This window comes from Oratosquilla oratoria, chromosome 19 (assembly GCF_046742065.1).
Source record: "Oratosquilla oratoria isolate Oo_2021 chromosome 19, ASM4674206v1, whole genome shotgun sequence".
In the NCBI taxonomy this organism is placed as follows: domain Eukaryota; kingdom Metazoa; phylum Arthropoda; class Malacostraca; order Stomatopoda; family Squillidae; genus Oratosquilla; species Oratosquilla oratoria.
The window spans coordinates 50,796,690-50,806,689 of NC_134795.1; the positions used below are offsets into that span (position 1 = coordinate 50,796,690).

General features: G+C 45.0%; 1 protein-coding gene across 3 annotated transcripts in view; it reads left to right on the top strand.

Annotated features, from left to right (window-relative positions):
- Positions 1-10,000, top strand: part of LOC143035876 (uncharacterized) — a 356,485-nt gene that overhangs the window by 300,996 nt on the left and 45,489 nt on the right. The window contains exon 1 of one of the 3 annotated variants that reach the window (XM_076202988.1): positions 6,491-7,482. The exons of the other annotated variants lie outside the window; for them this stretch is intronic. The gene's annotated coding sequence lies outside the window, so the exon portion shown is untranslated. Of the gene's footprint in view, positions 1-6,490; positions 7,483-10,000 lie in introns of those variants that run through there. 3 annotated transcript variants of the gene reach the window in all.

Below are 10,000 nucleotides of genomic sequence, written 5' to 3' on the forward strand. Positions count from 1 at the left end.
ATCGAGGATGAGATAGATGGATGGGGTGAAAGGGACATTGAGGAGAAGGGTGATGTCTGTTGAGCAGGGTAGGAAGAAAGCGGGAGATTAGGGTGAGTGAAGAATGACAGTGTATGATACTGTGATGGAAGGAAGGGAGTGGGTAGGGGATGGGGGTTAGGGAGTGAATGATATGTGTGAATGATGTTTTGACGCAGCCCGAAGCGACTTCTCCCCATCTGCTATTTTTCTGCATAAGGGGGAGGAGAGGGGGAGTCGCCGATTAAGTGAAGCGGCCTTGCTGTGGATGTGCTGCGTCTTGCTGCATTGCTTTTGACCCAAGGCAGTGGGCGGGATATAGTGATGACCCGTCATCCATGAGGAGTGAAGATGAAAGGGAGGAAATGGTAGTGGATAGGAATGGAATGGGTGGGAATGAAATGGGTGAGATTGAATTTTATGCCTTTGTTTTTTGGCTACCTCCCCGGTAAGGGGAAAACTACCTTGGCATATAGATAGAACACCTATACAGAAATACACTGACAATATAAAAATTGTGCTAATTTTAGAATTAGTCTAATATGAGTACAAAATGCGCAGGGAGTCCACAGATGAGGGTTTGTTTGTTTGCTGCGACCAAAGGTCGGGGCCACATCAGTGTTGATAAGGTCGAAGGTTGTGTGTGTGTGTGTGTGTGTGTGTGTGTGTGTGTGTGTGTGTGTGTGTGTGTGTGTGTGTGTGTGTGTGTGTGTTCACGCACCCTCCTTACTAGACTCTAGTTCTGAGTATGGTATTCATTTGTGAACCATGAATAAATATTGCCTTGCTTACATGCATCGGCCAAGACTTCTTTGGAATCAGAACTACGGTTTAGATCATTCTCTATAGCCAGGAAGCCTAACTACAGAACACGTCATCTATATTTTCTTTAGTTTTTTATGGAAAAATGTACCGTGGAATTCGAAAAGTCACACACCAAACCAGACGAAGAGCATATTCCGGATTCAAAGTTTGCTGAGGTTGGTTGTTGGTACTGATTATTGCACGTCGTGGGCAAAGGAAAGATGAGGAGGCAAAGGCAAGGCAATACAAGGGTAAGGAAAGGTAAGCAAAAGGAAATGCCCCCTTCCCCCACCCCCCTCAAAAGAAAAAGAGAAAGAAAGAGAGAGGAAACCAACCCTGAGGGGAATTAGCGAGTGCGAGGGAGGAGGAGGAAAAAAATAAAATAAAGAGCAGGAGGAAAGAGGAGAGGAAAGAAGGAGAGGGAGGATCAGGAGGAGTAGGAATGGGAGAGAAAAAAAAATTATGTTGTAAAAAGAAGAGATTACGAAGAATGGAAGAAAAAGGAGGATAAAGAAGAGAGGTACTCTTGGAGGAAAAAAGTGCAGAGGCTTTCAAAGGAAATTAGCAAATAAGGAGAAAAACAAAAAGTGGGGAGGGGGTGAGAGATAAGAGAGAATATGTAACCGTTACGCTGTGTATCCGTTACAACGAAAGAAGGAGAGAAATATATATGGGGAGCAACTTCAGAACAATAAGAAGTAAAGAAGAATAGAAAAGGACAGAAGGAAAACTGGACGAGCGGAGGAGGAAGGCAGAATGGAAGAGCAAAGCAAATAAGAGATGGATATGAAAGGATATGTGTGAGACAAGGACGATAACTGGAAGTGACACGGGGAGCAAAAGATGGATGAAAAAATAAGAGAGAGAAAGAGATGACGTAGCGGAGAAAAAACAAGTGAAAGAACAAAACACGAGAAAAAAATTGTGTGAACAAAGGTATGTGGATCACGAGGTGTTTAAGAACAGAAGACAAAGTGGAAAGGATATGAAGTCGAAGACAGAAGAAGGAGGTGGTAGGAGGACAAATGGAGGGAGAAGGAAAGAGAAAGAGAAGAAACGGAGGACGGAGGGGGAGGAGGAGGAGGAGGAGGAGGGCGACGGTGGGTTGTCCGTAAGTGGTAGCAATGAGCCAAAGCAACCCAGACAAGACCTGCAGTGTTTATGTGTGGCGTGGATGTACAGTCGCTTTCAAAAGGTCGTTTAACCACCTTATGAATCTCGCCATGCAAATGTAACGCCTATTGTTAAGTTTTATAAGTACTTTACCGTGTAAGGAAACACCTCAACCTGTACAAAGTACTGAGAAGCAGTGCTTACGGGAGTTTTGCATTTGAATACATGTTGCTGTTGCAGGATCTAGAGGAGCTGAACACCCATCTGCTCTGTGTTACGAGTACATGATGCCATGTTGTCGTGTGTGATGTTTAGCGTGAGAAGAAAAACTAGAAGGATGGGAATTTCTTGGTGTATATAGTACTCGCTGGCTGAGCGGGTTAGAGCGCCGCTATTTGCGACGGAGGTCGAGGTGACGGCGGCTCGAACTCTACCGCCAGCGAGTTGGACCAAGGGTATAGTTCATTAAATTCCACTGTACAAAGTCCTTTGTATAGGGCACCGTCCTAGCCACCTGATAGGGGGGTGAGATTGTGATATTGCCTAAATGTTGCACAAGTATTGTTTGAGGAGGCTTTGTAAGTGTTAGAATCGTCAACGTAAAGTTGTGTGCGCGATGGAAGAGTATTTGAATGTATGTTGAGATGATTGGATCCCGTGTTAGTGTGAAATTATTCTTAATTTTAATGTAATTAGTTCCTTCTAAAAACATAGAGGCTTGTGTATAGTCCCACAGAGTCTTTATATGAGAGAGAGAGAAAGAAAGAAAGAGAGAGAGAGAGAGAGAGAGAGAGAGAGAGGATAGGTTAGGCTCAAATAGCTTATGCTCTTTTCGTATGTTTTGTTTCTTATATACATTATGATTTTTCCGTCTCACTGCCTCACTCTATCAATCTATCAGTGTCTTTAATCCAATTCGGGGACCATACAGAAACAGCATATCATAAGAGTGGGCGGACCGGTGATCTATGTAACCGGCTGACGATAGTTGGATTTTCGTAGTCAAAATATCCCAGTATCTATTTCATTTCTCTGAAATAAAATGCTTAGATGGTTTAATGTCGTTACTTATCATCACGCCAAGATTTTTTGTCATTCTCCACTTCGGCTAGATTTTTTTTTTTTTTCAAATAACTTGTAATCATACTATCGTTTTTACTTGCATGCATAACTTTACACCTAATTGGGTTAGATTACATTCGTAATTTTTGTGACCATTGCCCCAAAACAGTCCTTACACAAAATGTATGCAGAGAAATCTTAGTTTCCATGTCTTCCCCAGTTTTTCCTAAAAAAGAACATAATACTAAAACTATTATTACTAAGAGTAATATTACTAAGACAACCATATGACCCTAGACATTTTATTCGAGGTCATTGTAAACATTCATGAATATTCATTCGATTCCAGTGATCACTTGCTATGCTTCAAAGCTTAGTATCAGCAAGCTGTGAGTTTGCGTGCGTGCGTGCGTGCGTGTGCTGACGTGAGTTTTTGCGCGCTGTATGTTTCATGACGTATGTGCGCGCATGCGTCTGAGGACCATATGTGGGCGAGCGAGGATTACTTTCTTCGTGAGTATATGCTTGATGCGCGCATTCTCCAGATCGCGCAAAAGCGCTTGATTTGCATGCACTCGTCGACAAAGCACCAGCCCCTCCGTGGGGGCACTGTTCCTAGCTGACGTCAGGCTATTTCATTCATGTTGACTGGACCACTTCGGTAAGGGGAAGGGGGTAAAGACACATGGAATTTGTTAACATCAGCTGATGCGAGATTAGGGTAGAAGCCCTGATAAACTTAAGTCCACAACAACAACAACAACAATACGAGATGCTGTAAATCAGTTTCCAATTTCAGCACCCACTGTAGTCAGGTCATGGTAGCATAGCAATATCTACACATATGGTTACAGGGACGAACCTGATACACAATTAGAAGAAACAGAATTTTGCGGCAGCCCAGGTTAAGAAACACGGATATGAATAAATGGTTTAAATCCCAGTTAATCCTTTCCACAGGGTGATAGGAACCATCGAGGTTCAGTGGTTTGCGTTCTTGCCTCTGCGAGAAACCCGGGTTCGATTTGTGGTAAAACACAGAGGCTGTGTTGTCTTCACGTGGATAGCCCAGTGGTCCTGCAGTACAACTTCAAACCTGAAGACTTTTATACGGTAATGATAGTTTTCGATGGTGCTAAGCAATCCTTTTCAGCTGAAGAGCAGTTCTTATCCAATACTGTTTTGGTTATTCATTTTATTTTCTATTTATGTATTTATTCATTCATTTGTCTTTCAACATTATTCTGAACACCGAATCTAGTGAGCCACCCGTTTCCTTATGATAAGTGACTCGTTCGTTTTATTTATTCGAGGGAAATCTCTTCATATAGATGGTTACCCACTGTGACCCACTCAGGCTTTATTCTGGCTAAACCCAGAGGGTTTTATTCACCTTTAGTAAAGGTTAAGACCTATGGCAGTTCGCACACCGACGCAACCAGTTGCATGTAACCGATCGTAACGAATTCCTGCATTCCGTGAAAGCAGTATTCCCTTACTTTATGGACATGAACATATAATTTTCCTTTACTTGTTATTTCAGAAATGCAGGTACCTGACTGCTAGTGGGCAAACGTACAGGGAATACTGTTTTCACAGAATGTAGGCATCCATTACGATCGGTTTCATGCAGCAGGCGGATACGCAACAAGTGGGTACAATACCCTGTTGCACCGTATCATATCAGTAGGTGGTACGCAAAGATGATACGATACGTGGAAATGCAACAAGTGTGGACCCGGCTTAAGATTACTTCAGTACACTCATTATTTGGTATCTGAGGATTTTATTCAATATAGGAAACTCTAGTACAGCTAAGGGTTAAAGATACGACTGTTTGTGACGTCAGACCCTCAGACTCCGCCTATTTTTGTGACGTCATCTTTGATGCATCGTCCTTGTTTACACGTTTCGTTTAAAGGGAAATAGGCGAGAACTGCTTTACTAACAGATTGGTTAACGAATGGAATAGACTTAGTAACCATATATTGAGCGTTGAAATAATTGATTAAGAGAGATTAGATAACTGTATGGATAGTGATGTCAGGTGGCAAGGGACGTGGTACTACCTAGTGTAGGCATTATGGTCTCTTGCAGTTTCCTCCATTCTTATATTCTTCTGTTCTTATGTATAATTTGGATGCGACACGTGACCGTTTGGTCACTCCACCAATGAGGTGACAGAGATGTCAGAGGTATCGAAAGAGGCGTGGCTTATTACGCCAGCTAGCGTAGAACCACCCACAAGACCCACCCAGACGGGAAAACCTCCCAGACTCTCTTCTTACCCGGGTATGACGTCAGAGACTAGGGTTCTTTGTGGTTGCGTACGTGCTGAAGGCCCAGTTCGGCGTGGGGCGTCGGGAGGGTAAGTCTCCACTACTCCTCCTCCTCCTCCTCCTTCTGCAGCTACTCCGTCTGTACCTGCGACTTCGAGGGCACTTCGTGCACACGTTAAGCGTTCGTGAGTGTGTGTGCAGGCTTCGGGTCGTCCCGGAAAGTGCATACAGGCTTCGGGTCGTCCCGGAAAGTGCATACAGGCTTCCTGGCCGTCCCGGAAAGTGCATACAGGCTTCGGGTCGTCCCGGAAAGTGCATACAGGCTTCGGGTCGTCCCGGAAAGTGCATACAGGCTTCGGGTCGTCCCGGAAAGTGCATACAGGCTTCGGGTCGTCCCGGAAAGTGCATACAGGCTTCGGGTCGTCCCGGAAAGTGCATACAGGCTTCGGGTCGTCCCGGAAAGTGCATACAGGCTTCGGGTCGTCCCGGAAAGTGCATACAGGCTTCGGGTCGTCCCGGAAAGTGCATACAGGCTTCGGGTCGTCCCAGAAAGTGCATACAGGCTTCGGGTCGTCCCGGAAAGTGCATACAGATTTCGGGTCGTCCTGGAAAGTGCACACAGGCTTCGGGTCGTCCCGGATAGCGCGTGCAGGCTTCGGGCCGTCCCGCAAAGTGCATACAGGCTTCGGGTCGTCCCGGAAAGTGCATACAGGCTTCGGGTCGTCCCTGAAAGTGCATACAGGCTTCGGGTCGTCCCGGAAAGTGCATACAGGCTTCGGGTCGTCCCAGAAAGTGCATACAGGCTTCGGGTCGTCCCGGAAAGTGCATACAGATTTCGGGTCGTCCTGGAAAGTGCACACAGGCTTCGGGTCGTCCCGGATAGAGCATACAGGATTCGGGTCGTCCCGGAAAGTGCATACAGGCTTCGGGTCGTCCCGGAAAGTGCATACAGGCTTCGGGTCGTCCCGGAAAGTGCATACAGGCTTCGGGTCGTCCCGGAAAGTGCATACAGGCTTCGGGTCGTCCCGGAAAGTGCATACAGGCTTCGGGTCGTCCCGGAAAGTGCATACAGGCTTCGGGTCGTCCAGGAAAGAGCATACAGGATTCGGGTCGTCCCGGATAGCGCGTGCAGGCTTTGGGTCGTCCCGAAAAGTGCATACAGGCTTCGGGTCGTCCCGGAAAGTGCATACAGGCTTCGGGTCGTCCCGGAAAGTGCATACAGGCTTCGGGTCGTCCCAGAAAGTGCATACAGGCTTCGGGTCGTCCCGGAAAGTGCATACAGGCTTCGGGTCGTCCCGGATAGCGCGTGCAGGATTCGAGTCGTCCCAGAGAGTGATTGCAGGCAAAGTTTAAGTGAGTTGGTGGGCGAGTGTCTTCGTAATGTCTGGAAGTTGTGGTCTTGACGTGACCTAGAAATAAGGGATTGGATTCAGAAATTGTAGTGTAATGTGAACTGCAAATATAAATAAAGCAGAAACTGTAAATGATAGTGATGGTGATAATAGTAATGATGATGGTGGAATTATTCGTACGTGATGACAATAGTAGAAATAGTCATTGCGGAGTTCTTATATAGATTGTAAGTTTTCCTCTTTCCTCTTCTTCGCCGAAAAAAACGCACTGAACAAAAGACCCATGCATCACCGTTCCGTAGATAATTGAAAAGAGGACGTCTTCTATACCGCAGACAAAACTGATTAACTATTAAACCATTTTGTTGAACAGTGCTAAGAAATCCTTGAACAATAGGTAATTTGTCCCCGAACATTCAAATATGTTAGATAATAAAGACGATATTTGACCTCTGGTTAATACTGAAACAATAGGAGAAATTGGTTTCCAAAAGTAAAATTACTACCAATGCCAGACTTGTTTATGATTTTTTTTTTTTTACTATAACAAAGGAAGCCCTTAATGTTGATAATACCAATGAAAAAAAAGAACTAAACAGTGTTGCTAAACTGAAATAGTGAACATCTCACGACTCCGTTGCAAGTAAGGACTTGGTGTAAAAACAACGAATCACTGAATTTGATCTTTGAATAAAAACAAGAAAAAGTTGATGGGCCGTCGAAAGGCTCTTCAACGTTACAAAATAGACGGGTGTCGACATTGTGTTCATCCGTGTTCTTTCCCTGCGAGATTGAACTGGTGAACAGACCGGGAAGCACTTTGAGAACTGTCTTCCTTGCGAATGAGATTCAAGGTCAGTATTTGGACAGCGACCGCGTGACAGTAAGACAATGCTCTGAGCCTCTCTGATTCCTTCTTGATACCCGGTCTTTTCTTCCTCTCTCTCCTCTTCTCCTCCTCCCCTACTCCCTCCATCTCACCCTCCTCCTTCTCCTCCTCCTCCTACTCCTCCCCCTCCTCCTCCCCCCCTCCTCCTCCCCCTCCTTCTCCTCTTCTTTTCTCCTCCTACTCTCCTTTTCTCCTTCTCCTCCCTCTTTTCTTCCTCCTCCCTCTGACCCCCAACCTTGGGGAATGATATCTAGTAGTGTCTTACAGGTATTGTTTGTCAAAAATGAGAGAACAATATGTGTATGTGTAAGTGTATGCATCAAGATGTATTTACGAGTGTGTGTGAGAGAGAGAGAAAGAGAGAGACAGAGTATGTGAGAGAGAAAGTGTGTGTGTGTGTGTGTGTGTGTGTGCGTGTGTGTGTGTGTGTGCGTGTGTGTGTGTATATAGGAGAGACAGAAAGAGGGAGAGAGCGTGGGGTGGGTGCCGCGAGAATGCAACGTGCTTGATGCAAGTGTTTCTGGCGTTATGCGAGTGTTTCTGGTGTTATGCTACTCCGAGGGCTAGCATGAGGGTGATGCTCAACTGAGTCAAAGGGACGATGAAGACGAGGGTGAATTGCTTATCACGCCTCTTCTCGATCCTCTTCTGTAGGTTTGTTTGTTTGTTTGTTTGTTTGTTTGTTTGCGCTTTCTCCATCTATTCGTCTTGAACGCACAAGAACATATTGGGATTTTGCTCGGTTTTAAGAAATAAGGAGATAAAGTATGGATACTGGTTGCATGTCTGTGTGTACGTGTGTGTGTGTGCGTGTGTGTGTGTGTATGTTCGTGTGTGTGTGTGTGTTTCCGTGTGTCTAACATAACTTGAAAGTGAATAACTCTTGGTGGTTAGCCTCGTACCCTTACCACCTCGATCCCCAGTCCGTTTCGTTTGAGTAATGTACCACTGACAGTTCCAGGAACCTGATGCAGGCCTCTCTACACAAGTACACCACAGACGGCCTCGTATAGACTAATTTACTGCCTACTCTAGGCAGTTCCATGTCCATTACGACGTGTCTACCCCATCCATAAAGTTATCTCGTCTCTTAAAACAACCAATTCTTTCAGCGCTCACTAAATGGTTACTAAGTCTATTCCATTCGTTGAACACTCTATTGGTAAACCAGTTCTCGCCTATTTCATCCTTAAATTTGAATTTGTCCAATTTAGATCCATTACTGCGAGTTCATAAGGAATGGTCCAGATACGTACGTTAATGGTGGCGCAATCACACTGGGTTATTTTTCCTTCGACTGTCGAAGCAGAGTGGCATCCCGCAGCTTTCGGGAAGGAATCTGATAATGCTGGAGGAAAATAATTTTTCCTCCAGCATAATACCAAATGACATTGTATGTGATAGTGTTGAGAAAGGGAAATAGTTTGCCTGAGGTGATTTTACGGCGTCAAAAAGATGAGTTTCGGTCTGACAACAGACGCAGGCACTCGCTGGCACGGGTGATGCAAGGGGACGGGTTGTGGTGTTGTGTGAGAATCACCATAGTCTTGGACCACGTGTTGGACTTGTGATCGACAGCCATTTCCTTCCGGAAGGGAGCTTAGAGCTCATACGACCGATCTATGGGTTATGCTGTGACCTTACACGTACACACACACCCAACTCCCCGCTCACGAGAGTTGGAGTAACAACCCGCACAGCAGCGATACTGAAATTATTTCAGCCATGGGCGGAATTCGAACCCGGACAGCCGTAGTGGCAGCCAGGAATTCTACCAACTTCGCCACGTGTGTGTGTGTGTGTGTGTGTGTGTGTGTGTGTGTGTGTGTGTGTGTGTGTGTGTGTGTGTGTGTGTGTGTGTGTGTGTGTGTGTGTGCGCGTGCGTGCCTTGTATTGCCTTGTCCATCTGGCTCCTCGGAACAGGTTTCATGCTAGGGAGGAGGGCGAAGTCATTTACCTGCCTATTAATGGCAGGTTGCAGCTCCTTTATCCAGATGGCTTCCAAAATAGCCAAGTGCTGTGGGTCCTCCTCTTTTGCCACAACTTGGGTGTTTTTTACCATAGGCTCCCTATCGAGGTGGCGTCGATGCTGGGTCCAGTGGTGTTGCTTAGGTCCTCCATGTTGCAAGTGCATGGCGATTCTTCTCGATAATGTGGTGGTCGTCCTTCCCATATATATATATATATATATATATATATATATATATATATATATATATATATATATATATATTTGTATATATATATATTATATATATATATATATATATATGTTTATATATGTATATATATATATATATATATATATATATATATATATAATTTTTTTTTTTTTTTTTTTTTAACAGCCCGTATCACAGCGTTATCCCAGTCTCTCTGGTTGTACGCTGACGTCAGGCTGAGTTGGTATTCAAGCACGCTAACCAGCCTGTATTTTCATGACCGTCATGCATGAATGAGCACCCCGTGCTTCCCGCAGGGTC